The sequence below is a fragment of the Peromyscus leucopus genome, chromosome 7 (assembly GCF_004664715.2).
Source record: "Peromyscus leucopus breed LL Stock chromosome 7, UCI_PerLeu_2.1, whole genome shotgun sequence".
NCBI classification, from domain to species: Eukaryota; Metazoa; Chordata; class Mammalia; order Rodentia; family Cricetidae; genus Peromyscus; species Peromyscus leucopus.
This window is the reverse complement of record NC_051069.1, coordinates 96,882,996-96,895,646: the sequence shown is the minus strand read 5'-3', so window position 1 is coordinate 96,895,646 and position 12,651 is coordinate 96,882,996. Positions and strand designations below refer to the sequence as shown.

At 46.5% G+C, this 12,651-nt stretch overlaps 1 protein-coding gene across 1 annotated transcript in view; it reads right to left on the bottom strand.

The window, feature by feature from the left end:
* Ip6k1 (inositol hexakisphosphate kinase 1) overlaps positions 1-9,814 on the bottom strand; it is a 43,919-nt gene extending 34,105 nt beyond the window's left edge. Inside the window, exon 1 of the mRNA XM_028887002.2 lies at positions 9,623-9,814. The gene's annotated coding sequence lies outside the window, so the exon portion shown is untranslated. The remainder of the gene's footprint in view (positions 1-9,622) is intronic.
* Between the last annotated feature and the right edge of the window lie 2,837 nt (positions 9,815-12,651).

The following is a 12,651-nucleotide window of genomic DNA, read 5'->3' as shown; positions in this document are numbered from 1 at the left end:
AAATATTCTGCTTATACACAAAAATACTAAAAAATAGTAAAAGTGACATCACAGTTTATTTTTCTCGTTTAACTAGCAAATATATATTTAAATATTTTTTACTGAACGACATTAAGTTTTTAACAATTTTCAACTGACATTTTTTGTGTGTCTGCACATCTGTGTGTGGGTACACATGCTACATACCGCACAGTTGTGGAGGTCAGAGGACAACTTGCAAGAGTCAGTTTTTCCTTCCTTCCACCTGGTGATGGAACCTGAGTCAAAGCTGGGTGGCAAAACCCTTTACCCAATGAGCCATCTCGGCTTCAACCAGCCCATGTTTCAAATAACAGATGACTCACATCACACAAGTCACCCATTCCAGTGTACAATTCAGTGGTTCTCAGTAGAGTCTCAAACATGCAACTATCACCACAACTTCAAAACCTTTAATTATCTCAAAAAGAAATACTGTACACTTGTTATCACTTCCTTACCCTTACTACCACCTGAAAGCCCTCCATAACCACAGATCTACTTGCTGTCTCTATATAATCATTTGTTCTGGGTACTGCCTTAGAAATAGAATCTACAAATACAGCCTTTTACACCTGGATTTTAAACTCTACACATTTCTGAGGCTAAAATATAATATATACTAGTATTTGTTTACTTGGGTTTTTTGTTTTATGACAAGTTCCTCTGTTATGTATGTAGCTCCAGCTGTCCTGGAACTCACTCTGTAGACCAAGCCGGCATTGAATTCTCAGAGACCCTCCTGCCTCTGCCTCCTGAGTGCTGAGATCGAAGGTGTGCACTACTAAAACCAGCCTTTCCTTTTTTGAGTAACATCCACTGCATGAACACATTTGACTTATCTACTCATCATGTGATGCTGATGGACACTTCAGGCGTTTCCCTCTTTTGTTACTATTAAGATTTTAATTATGTGTAAGGGGGTGGGTGGGTGTCTGCATGTGGATATGTGAATGTAAGTGTGTGCCTGCAGAGGCCCCAGATGTCAGAGCTAGAGCTATAGACAACTGCAAGCCACCTGACTTGAGTGCTGGGAACCTAACTCACATCCTCTGTAAGACCAGCAAGAACTCTCAGCTGCAGAGCTATCTCATCCCTCCTTTGTTATTAACGTTGATGCTATAAATATTTACAATCAGTTAAAGAACTGTCTAAAGCTAGGCATGGTGGCACATGCCTTTAGTCCCAGAATTCAGCAGAATTTTGAGTTCAGGGCCAGCTGGACTACAGTCAGAGAGGGAGGAGAGAGGAGGCAGGGAGAGAAAAGGGAGGGAGGATTGCCATACTATTTTCCAAAGCTGCTGCACTGTTTTCCATTCCCATTAGTGAAGTACGAATGGTCTCCAATTTTTCCACATCCCTACCACCACTGTCATGAGCTTAATGACTGTTCATTCAATTATAATACACCCAGATTTTTATCAACTGCAAGGTGTTCTTATTCAACTGACATCAAATTTTAGATCTGAAGAGTGCAGTCTGGTCAGGCATGATGGTGCACACCTGTAATTGTAGAAAGGCAGAGGCAGGAGGAACAGGAAATTCAAAGTCAGCCTGGGCTACATGAGACCCTGTGGAGGGAGCAATGAGATGGCCCAGTGGGTAGACACTTGCTGTCAAGCCTGATGACTTGGGTTCAACCCTTAGAACCCACATGACAGAGAGAACTGATTCCTGCAAGTTGTCTTCTGGTCTCCACATGCACACCACAGCATGTGTACTCCCCCCCCCCACACACACACATATAAAATGGAAAAAAGTTCCTTCAGAGGCAGAGAGAGACTGTGTGTGTGTGTGTGTGTGTGTGGTCATGGTGGTGGTGGACTAGTCCTAAATGTAATTTCAAGCCATAGCAGCAAATGTAAGAATCTTAACCTGGGGCTAGAGAGATGGATCAGCAATTAAGAGTGCCTTCTGTTCTATAGAGGACGTAAGTGCAGAGTCCATGGCTCAGGAAAGATTGTAACTCCAGTAAGGATTCCATACCCTACACTTCTAACCTCCATGGGGATCTGCACGCACACATGTACATACATACACGTAAGTGAGTCTTTAAAAAAAGAAAAGAACTGGGCGGTGGTGGCGCACACCAAGCAAATGCCAGGCAATTGTGGCACATACCTTTGATCCCAGCACTTGGGAGGCAGAAGCAGGTAGATCTCTGTGAGTTCGAGGCCAGCCTGGTCTACAGAGTGAATTCCAGGACAGCCAGGACTATTACACATAGAAGGGAAGAGAAAGAAAAAAAAAAAGAAAGAAAGAAACAAGCAGTTGTAGTCTGACCTCCAAATGCACACCATGATGTGGGTATGCACAAAATAAACAAATGTAAAAACAAAAACATTTTTTAAAGAACTAAGATAACCGGCTTCTTAGTTCAGTTGAAACTCATTACTCAAAGTCTGCTGAAGCAGAAATGAACATCTACTTTTAAAAATGTGTACATACTGCCAGGCATGGTGGTACACTTCTTTAATCCCAGCACTTGAGAGCCAGAGAGCAGAAAGAACTCTTGTGAGTTGAAGCCCAAACTGGTGTACATGTGAGTTCCAGGCCAGCCAGGGCTACACATTGATAACCTGTCTAAAAGAAGAAAATAAAATAAAAAGAGGGGTTGAGTTGTGTATGTGCTGAACACAGTGGCTCATTCCTCTAAGTCTTGGGGGCCTAAGGCAGGAGGATCACTGAGAGTGAAGCCAGCAGGGGCTACATGGTGATTTCCAGGCCAGTCTGGACTACAGAGTACGAACTTGTCTTAAAAAATAAGCATTGCCGGGCGGTGGTGGCGCACGCCTTTAATCCCAGCACTCGGGAGGCAGAGCCAGGCGGATCTCTGTGAGTTCGAGGCCAGCCTGGGCTACCAAGTGAGTTCCAGCAAAGGCACAAAGCTACATAGAGAAACCCTGTCTCGAAAAACCGAAAAAAAAAAAAGCATAAACCTACAACAGCAGCATAACGCCACAAACATACAAAATACCTAACTGCTTTCTTGTTCCAAGCCCAAAAAAAAAAAAAAAAGAAAAGAAAGAAAAAGGAAAAAGGGAAGGAGAACACCGTGTAAGCCTCCCCCAGCTCTGCCTGTCACTGCTCCTGTGCCAGGCAAAGGATGGGAAGAGGAAGTCCTAAGAAAAAAGAGGGCCTGGGACTATCAGAACCAGTATGGGACTATCAGAACCAGTATGGGACTATCAGAACCAGTATGGGACTATCAAAACCAGTATGGGACTATCATAACCAGTATGGGACTATCATAACCAGTATGCTCGTCTAACACTCTCTCTACGAGCCAACACTGGCATTGGCCAGGAAGAGTGGACCACACAGGCCCCTCTGAGATAGGCAACTGTTGTTTTCAGGCCTTAGCTCTGACGCACTGTGGCTGGGTCTGAGCCCAGAGAGCACTAGAGTCGGTATGTGCGAGCACTGCAGGTGTGGCAAGAGGTGGCGACCCATGGCCACCAAGTTCCCATTTCTACTCGTCCACCCCCTTGCATTTCCCTGTGTAATTATAGTCCATTTCCAACTCAGACAAATTTAGTACATCTTTATAAACATTTAGTTCTTCTCATCTAAATTCAAGTGCAAAAGACAAAAAAATAAAAAAATAAAGTGCCCCTGCCAGAAAGCAGTTATTGTCCCACTGAAATAAACATTTGTGTGTGTGTGGTAATGTGGGGGTTACTGAAACAAGGGACCTTTTTTAAAATGTGTATGGGTATTTTGCCTGAATGTCTGTGCATCACATGTATGTAGTGACCAGAGGCTAGAAGAGGTAAAAGGGGGCCAGATCTCCTGGGACTGGAGTTGTATGCAGCTCTCTGTTGAGCTGTCTGTCATGTAGGCACTCGGAACTGAACCTGGGTCCTCTGGAAGAGCAGCCAGTGCTCTTAACTCTCCAAGAGTTAAGCAGCCGTCTCTCCTACCCCAGAAACTAGGGCCTTACGCATGAGACAGGCACTCTACCAAGATTTCCCCTAGAACTTTTTTTGGGTGGGTATGGGGGCTTGTACATATGCAGTAGTCATTCCCTACAAGTCTTCCACCTTCTTCTGATGCTGTGTATGTCGTGCCTTTGTCTGCCATGTATACACTGTATACAGAGTCCAACGAAGGGCATCTGTATCTTACTCTATCACTGTGTCTTCTTCCTTTGAGTTAGGGTCTCTCATTAACCCTACAGCTACAGTTTTCAGACAGGCAGTCAGCAAGCCCCAGTGATCCTATGGATACAAACCCATACTCTTCATGTTTGTGTAACAAACACTCTTATTAACCACTGAGCTATCTCTCTGGCTCCCTTGTTTTTTGAGACAGGGCCTCTCACTGATACCTAGGGCTTGCATATCAACTAGACTGGCCAACTAGTAAACTATAGGGATCTATCTCCATTCCCCCCCCCATCCCACTGGGATTAAAAACCTGTGCCACTACATGAAGATATTCTTTTTTTTTTTTTAAGCTTATTTTTTTTTTTTTGGTTTTTTGGAGACAGGGTTTCTCTGTGTAGCTTTGCGCCTTTCCTGGAGCTCACTTGGTAGCCCAGGCTGGCCTCGAACTCACAAAGATCCGCCTGCCTCTGCCTCCCAAGTGCTGGGATTAAAGGCGTGCGCCACCACACCCGGCTAAGCTTATTTTTTTATACCTGTATTTTGCCATGGTATGTGTACCATGTATGTGCTTGGTGCCTGAAAGAACCAGAACAGGGCATCAGAGCCGGGCATAGTGGTACAGGTATGTAGCTGGAAGATTTCCTGCGTCCCGGCCTGCTGATGGTTGGGACAAATCTCTCCCATTCAAGTCCCTCAAGTAAACACAGAGGCTTATATTAATTATAACTGCATGGCTCAAGCTTTTTGCTAGCTAGCTCTTATATCTTAAATTAGTCCATAACTATTAATCTATGTATTGCCACATGTTCCATGGCTTTACCTGAGTCCCATTACATGCTGCTCCTTGTGGGGCTCGTTGACAACTAGATATTATAACTGTTAATTCTTGCTTGATTACTGTTTTGGTGTATGTAATTTTACTATGTTAAAGCTAAAAACTTCCTTTTTTGATTAGACAGAAAAGGGGTGGTGCTGTGGGATGTTCTGTATGCTGTGAATGTGTTGATCTGATTGGTTGATAAATAAAATGCTGATTGGCCAGTAGCCAGGCAGGAAGTATAGAGGGGATAAACAGACAAGGAGAACTCTGAGAAGTGGAAAGCTGAGTCAGTAGACGCCAGCCCACCATCCAGGGAGCAGCATGTAAAGCACACAGGTAAAGCCACGGAACACATGGCAACATATAGATTGCTGTTGGGCTGAGAAATGGGCTGAGTTTAAATGTAAGAACTAGGCAGTGGTAAGCCTGAGCTAATGGCTGAGCAGTTTAATTAATATAAGCCTCTGTGTGTTTACTGGGGTACGAGCAGCGGCAGGACCGAGGGAGCCAGGTGGGACCAGGAAAACTTCAGCTACACAGGTACATCTCTGAGTCAGAGGATAGCCTGGTCTAAGTTCCAGGATAGCCAGGGCTACACAGAAACCTTGTCTTGGGGGAAAAAATCAGATTTCCTAGAACTAAAGGTACAGATAATTGTTGAGTAGCCATGTGGGTACTGGGAACTGAACCTAGGTCCTCTGTAAGAACAGTAAACACCCTTAACTTCTGAGCCCCCTCTCCAGCCCTACAGTAGACTTTCTATGGGTACTAGGAATCAAATTCAAGTCCTAACGCTTGTGGCAAACACTTACAGAGCCATTTCCTCAGCTCCCTCCTTCCTTTATTACAATATTGAGTCTGAGTTTAATTAAGTTGCACAGACTGGTCTTAAACTCAACTTTATAGCTCACACAGGCCTTGAACATGTGATTCTCCTATCTCAGCCTCTGGGCTAGCTAAAATTACAGGCCCACAACACTAGGCAGGACTAAAAAATATTATAATTACTACTAAGACAGGGTCTTACATTAGAGCCCAGGGTGGTCTTGAACTCATGTTGATCCTCCTGCCTCAGCCTACCAAATACTTGGACTACAGGGGTGCTACTACACCGGGCTCCAAAAGTTTTTTTTTTTTTCTTGGAGGCAGAACTCACAGAGATCCACCTGCCTCTGTCTCCTGAGTTCAAGAATTAAAGGCATGAGCCATGACCTTCCGGACAAAAATTATTCTTAAAAAAAAAAAAGAAAGAAAGAAAAAAGCAAATATTGCTGGGTGGTGGTGGTGCATGCTTTTAATCCCAGCACTCGGGATCCCGGCAGAGGCAGGTGGATCTCTATGAGTTTAAGGCCAGCCCAGTCAACAGAGTGAATTCCAGGATAGGTACTAAAAGCTACACAGAGAAAAAAAAAAAAAGCAAATATTGGGCTGGAGAGATGGCCTGGTGGTTACTGCTCTTCCAGAGGACCAGGTTCAATTCCCAGCACCCACACAGTTGCTTACAACTGTAACTACAGTTCCAGAGGAGCCAATGCCCTCTTCTGAACTCTGTGGGTGCCAGACTTGCATATGGTGCACAGATATACATTTAAACAAAACATCCATATACATTAAATAAATAAGGCAAATATCAAACTAATTGTGGTTGTGAACATCTATAATCCTAGCACTTAGGTGGCTTAAGAAATAAGATCAAGAGTTAGATGTCAACCTGGATTACCAAACAAGCTGGTGCCCTGCTTAGGCCACACAAGTCTGTCTGTCTCAAAAACCAAACAGGGCTGGCAAAATGGCTCAGGGGATGAGGGTGCCACCACACTACCATGACAACAAAGTTGGACCCCTGAAACCCACGGCAAAAAGAGAGGGAGTTGTCCTCTGACTTCTATACACTGAAACATGTATATGCATACACACAAGCACGTGCGCATACACACGCACAAGCACACACACACAAAGCAAAAAAGACAAAAACAAACAAACAAACAGAGCAAATCCTATTCTTTTGTTTAAGGGTTATAATGCTTTTGCAGCTCAAAAGGAGTGGAATATGCTCCAGGAATTGAAAATGTTTGAGAGAGGTTTTAGAAAGCCAGGGAGGACTTGAACTGGACTCTGGAGATAAGCAAGGAGGGAAAAGTAACAGAATCCTGAACAGGGGCGAAGGTCATGGGATTCTGCAAACAAGAGGCACCGGGCGGGGAGCGAAAGACATGTGGAATGCTGAGCAAGCTGTTTAGTTAGTGAATGATAAGGATAAACCTGAGGCAGTGGGCTGGGGCTGGCTGGGCAGCAACACTTTGGACACCACATTAGGACCTCAGATCTCATCCTATAATCCTGTTTATTATAATCCTGCTTTGTCTTTTTTCCCCTCAAGACAGGGTTTCTCGTGTAGCCCTCCCTGGCTGTCTTGGAATTCGATTTGTAGACCAGGGTGGCCTCAAACTCAGATCTCCCTGCCTCCTGGGCCTGTGTCCATTTCTGGCCAGTGTAGAATAACCACCATCTATGATATTTGGCTGTCCTTAATAGTTTAAAAGTGCTAAACCAGGCCATGCCTTGGTGGATTTCTGTGATTTTGAGGCTAGCCTGGTCTACATAGTGAGTTCCAGGACAGCCAGGGTTATGTATAGAGACACCATTCCAAGAAAAAAAGAAAAAGTGCTAAGCCAGGTGTATGTACACTTGAAGTCCCTGCACTCTGAGAAAACAGGTAACTCTTGAGTTTCCAGAACAGCCTGGGCTACACAAGGAACACGATCTCAAAAAAACCTCAAGCACTAAAGTTTACAAATGAATTATGCAAAGACAAAGACGACCAGAGGGCCTATCACCATAACGTTAGGTCTTTATGATGCAGCATTTAAGATACATAGCACAGAAATAATGGTACTGTCTTTGGGTTAACTGTTGAGTCAAGCACCATACCCTATTCATAAATACCCATGAGCTAGGAAACAAAGCATAAAACAAATATTAAACAAAGATAATGGAAGTTCATATGTTTTCTGATCTTCCTTGGGACAGCAGTCCTAACAAAGGATTACACCAAGGAGAGACTTTAATGAACCCTTGAACTCCCTGAGATTGTATGCAGAAGTCAATGCTGACAACTTGATTAATCATCTCCTTCTACATCACTAAGAGATCCAATACCCAAAATGAGATAAGAGTCTAACTTAGGGTTAGCTATTTTAGCAGAAATAGCAAAAATTTAATCCTGTGGCTGATTTAATTTCCAAAATAAAGAAATAAGAGCAATGGGAGCTTGGGAGGAGCAATTTTGAGAAGCTAATATTTTAGTATCTCCCTCCTATTTCACGAAGGCGTGTTATTAATCATTCAAAAAACGGCCCTGTGGAAGGGCAATGAAATAAATAACAAATGTCCTCAACTCCTCTCTTCTCCTCACAAGCATAACAATCAGCTAAGGACAACAACCTGCCGCTTGCGCGGGCTTCATTCAGCTCTGGCTTCCCAGAGGCATCTCCAGACCAAGGTGCTGGTTTCTTTCAAAATTAAACATTCAGAGGTGGGTGACATGAGCCTGCTTGACCTCCTTAATCATCCCTTGTAGGTTTCGTATGACGACAACATACAAGACACCTGTGTGGAGAAGCTAAGGACCCTGGGTAAAATGTGTTTTACAGCAACCGGGAGGACCGTGTCTAGAGCTGCATAATCTTCTGGGGATCGCCAGCCCCACCTCCCTCAGAAGAAACAGGCCTGACAGCCGTTTTCATCCAGCATCAATAACATTCAGCACTGCTTTTATTTCGAGACAGGGTCTTGCTATGTAGCTCCGGCTGGCCTGCAGCCCACTGGCAATCCTCCTGCCTCAGCAGGGTGCATGAGCTCCCATACCCGGTTTCAGTTCTGTTAATAGTTAATGGGACAGTTCAAGACCATCCATAATAAAAACATTTTTAATAGTCTTATCATACGCCTACATTTCCTAACGGACTGTCTTTTTAGGAAACAAAATTAATCAAATCATCACCATCCTTATCCTCCTAACACACACTCTCCAAAGAGAGTGGTGGGCAAGCACTACAGAACTTACACCCCAAATAAAACCCAGCCATTATGGACATTTAACCAGGTTCTTCAAGAAGCAGTCGACAGTGAGTCCGGAAGAGCCCGGAAGGCTCCGTGGGGTCTTGCAAGGAAAGAGACAGGCGGATGACCACCGTCCTACCAAAAACACAGGGCCTCGATACCACCCTGCTTGGCCCATAAGGCATTTTAGGCCTGTGTCTTCTCATCTTAGTCTCAAGCGGCCTGAAAATATTACAAGAGTGTGATATCTAAGAGCGACGTACGTTTATCCCTGGAGTGGAGGAACGTTACGGCCGGGAGAACCAGCGGGCAGTGACCACGTCTCAGCACTCCTGGTCAGAGGCATCCGGTGACTTAGAAAGGCAGGTTTCCCGCTATCCCGCCGGTCCTAGGGCACAGGGCTCTGCGACCTCCCCCCGGGTTGCCCTCCCAGCCTCCCTGCCAGCATCTGGGAGGCTCCGCGGAAGGCCAACCAGGACGCTCGGAGGATGTTCCAGGGATGCTCGGCCTAAGTCCCGACCCTTCCCTACGCGCGCCAGTTACAGCCCCGCGCCCGCCGCCACCCTAGCCTTGGGTGTCGGGCGGGTCTTTTGGCCCGACTCCTGTCACTCACCGGCCCGACCTGGGCAGCGGGCGCCCAAGGCTCCCCCCGGGAGCGGGGCCCCCCGGGCCTCCAGGTTTCGGCCCGCCCCCTGGCAGGCAGCGCAGGTGGCTGAGCCCCGCAGCAGCGGCCCCGCACCGGCCGCTCGGTCCAGCTCCTGGCGCTGCCCACTGGGTACGGATCAACAACAAGATGGCGGCCAGCCGAGGGGGCGGGGGGCCGGGCGTCATAGTAACCAAGGACAGCAAAGAACCCGCCCCTGACTGAGCCTCTCTCCAATCAACAGCCTCTCTTCCCGAAGTCTGCAGGAGTTCTTCCCGCCGATTCGTCAACTGTCCCGTCTGTCAGAGTGTGCCTCTCGTGCAGAATGCCTGGGGCACGTGACTGTGACGGCATGAATTGACGCATGCGCGCCATTCTCAGCGTTGCTGGCGGCGGCGCTTTTGCTCGCGACGTGGGGGCGGGGGAGGGGGGCACCTAGAGCGCCCTTGGTTTTCTCACCTGCGCAACCCTTCCGGTTTTGAGCAGCTTTTATCGTACTTCTCGCACACACTTAGGGAATGTCAACGGTACGGTGTTTGCTTGATCGTCTGCCTGTGGATGGGTCTACCCTAGTTCACTGGTGAGGAAACTGAGGCGCAGCAGAGAGGCTGAGCCAAGGTCACACAGTCTTAGGAAGTGGTGGTGATGAGTCCCTCGCCTCCTGTGGCTCCAGAGTTAACGAGTGTTTTCTAAGCGGCTCCCAGCCACAGCCTTCTGTGCTACCTTCTCAGTTTCTGGCTTCCCCTCTCCGCAGTTCATTTTGCATAGAGTTAAATATGCATCCAGCACAAGTCTCGGCATATAGCGGCTACTCTTCATTCCCGAGAGCATCAGTTAAATTCCTACGACAGTATCTTTTGCCCTCGGCTGTCATGACCTGTCTCTGAGGGAAACTGAGTCCCATGAAGATGGCCATCCTTTATTCTCCATAGTAGGCCCCTAACCCAGGACTTGGCTTCAAGGTTAGGCTACCACAGACACCAAGTACCTGGCCCCACACCCGAATGCCCTGATTAGTTAACTCTAGAACTTTTTTATAAAAACCTTTTTTTTAAATATGCATTGGTGTTTGACCTGCATGTCTTTGTGAGGGAGTCGGATCCACTAGAACTGGAGTTACAGACAGTTGTGAGCTGCCATGTGGGTGCTGGGAATTGAACCCGGGTCTTCTGGAAGAGCAGCCAGGGCTCTTAACTGCTGAGCCATCTCTCCAGTCCTAACTCTAGAACTCTTGAGCTTTAGCTTCTTTGAGACTTGTCTATAAAATGAGGGTGAACAAGAGGGAAATTTAATAAGCTCTTAGAGTAAACCAAATACTCAGGTAAAGCCCCCTGCGGCCACTCTCAGGGTGCTGGGCATGAAGCTTCTAATATTCTCGCTTTGATGGAAACACCATGATGAGTCTGTGGGAGAGATGGCTCAGTGATTAAGAGCACCTGCTGTTCTTCAGCGAACCTGAGTTGTGTCCCCAGCTCTCACATATGGCAGCCTGTAACTCCAGTTTCATGAGACCCAGCACCCTCTTCAGGCCACCAGGGGCATCAGCACACATGTGGCATATATTTAGACACACACATACATATAAAAAATAATTTTTCAAGAGTCTTTTTCTTGGGCAGAGCATGGTAGTACACACCTTCAATCTCTCGAGGGGTAGAGGCAAGCCAATCTCTGGGTTTGAGGATAGCCTAGTCTACATAGTGAGTTCCAGGCCAGCTAGGGCTGCATTATGAGACCCTGTCCTTAAAATAAGACCAGAGGAGTAAGCCGGGTAGTGGTGGCGCATGCCTTTAATCCCAGCACTTGGGAGGCAGAGCCAGGCGGATCTCTGAGAGTTTGAGGCCAGCCTGGGCTACCAAGTGAGTTCCAGGAAAGGCGCAAAGCTACACAGAGAAACCCTGTCTCGAAAAACCAAAAAAAAAAAAAAAAAAAAAAAAAGACCAGAGGAGTGCTTTTTCCAGAGGGTATTCATACTCTTCCTGGACCTACGGCACTATAACAGGCCCCAGAATGGAGACTGTCCAGTTCTCAAATAGGGCTCAGCCTACAGACTTATCAAGAGGGGGAAGATTGATATGTCTTGGAGATAAGTGTAGCCTCTTGGAGACAAACAATGTGCCAGATTGGGCCTGGGGCCAGCATTGCACAGTCAAATCTGTTCTTCAGACTGTTACAGAGGCACTGGCTATGTGCAACAAAGCCTAGATTAGCTCAGGAAGAGCCAAGCAGTAAGGAATCAGTGGGAACAAATAAGTACAGATTCCCACATCTCTCCTGCCCCTTAACTTTATACAGAAATTCCAGATCATTCCCAATAAAACCCCTCCACAAAGTTGACAAGCTGCCCATGAGGGCTGATGAGACCCTAAAAAACCAAAAATGTTGAGCTGGAGAGAGAGTGACCTAGAATCTACAGTGTATTTAAAAAGTGCTATAAAAGCTAGGCATGGTGGTGCTCACTTGTACTCCCAGTGCGGGAAGGGACGACAGGCAGATCCCTAGGCCTCACTAGTCAGCCAGCCTAGCCTGGGTGGGTTTCAGGTCAGTGAGACTCCCTGTCTCAATGGGCAGGGGGGAGGTGTGATACCTGAGGTTGTCCTCTGGCTGCCATGTGCACGTACATATATATACACTAATGTCAACCCAGCCATGACAGCATGTGTCTGTAATCCCAGCACTCAGGAGACTGAGGCAGGCCTGCAAGTTCCAAGACAGTCTATACTACAAGAGTAAACCATGTCTTTAAAGTTTTGCTTGGGATGGTGGTTGTATGCCTTTAATCCCAGCACTCAGTAGAGGCAGGCAGATCTCTGCGAGTTCAAGACCAGCCTGGTCTACAAGTGAGTTCCAAGACAGCCAAGGTTATGTAGGGAGACCCTGTCTCAATAAACACATTAAATTTTTTTTCTGGGTGGTGGTGGCAGTGCTCACTTTTAATCCCAGCACAGGCAGAGGCATGCGGGCCTCTGAGTTTGAGGCCAGCTTGGTTTACAAAGCAA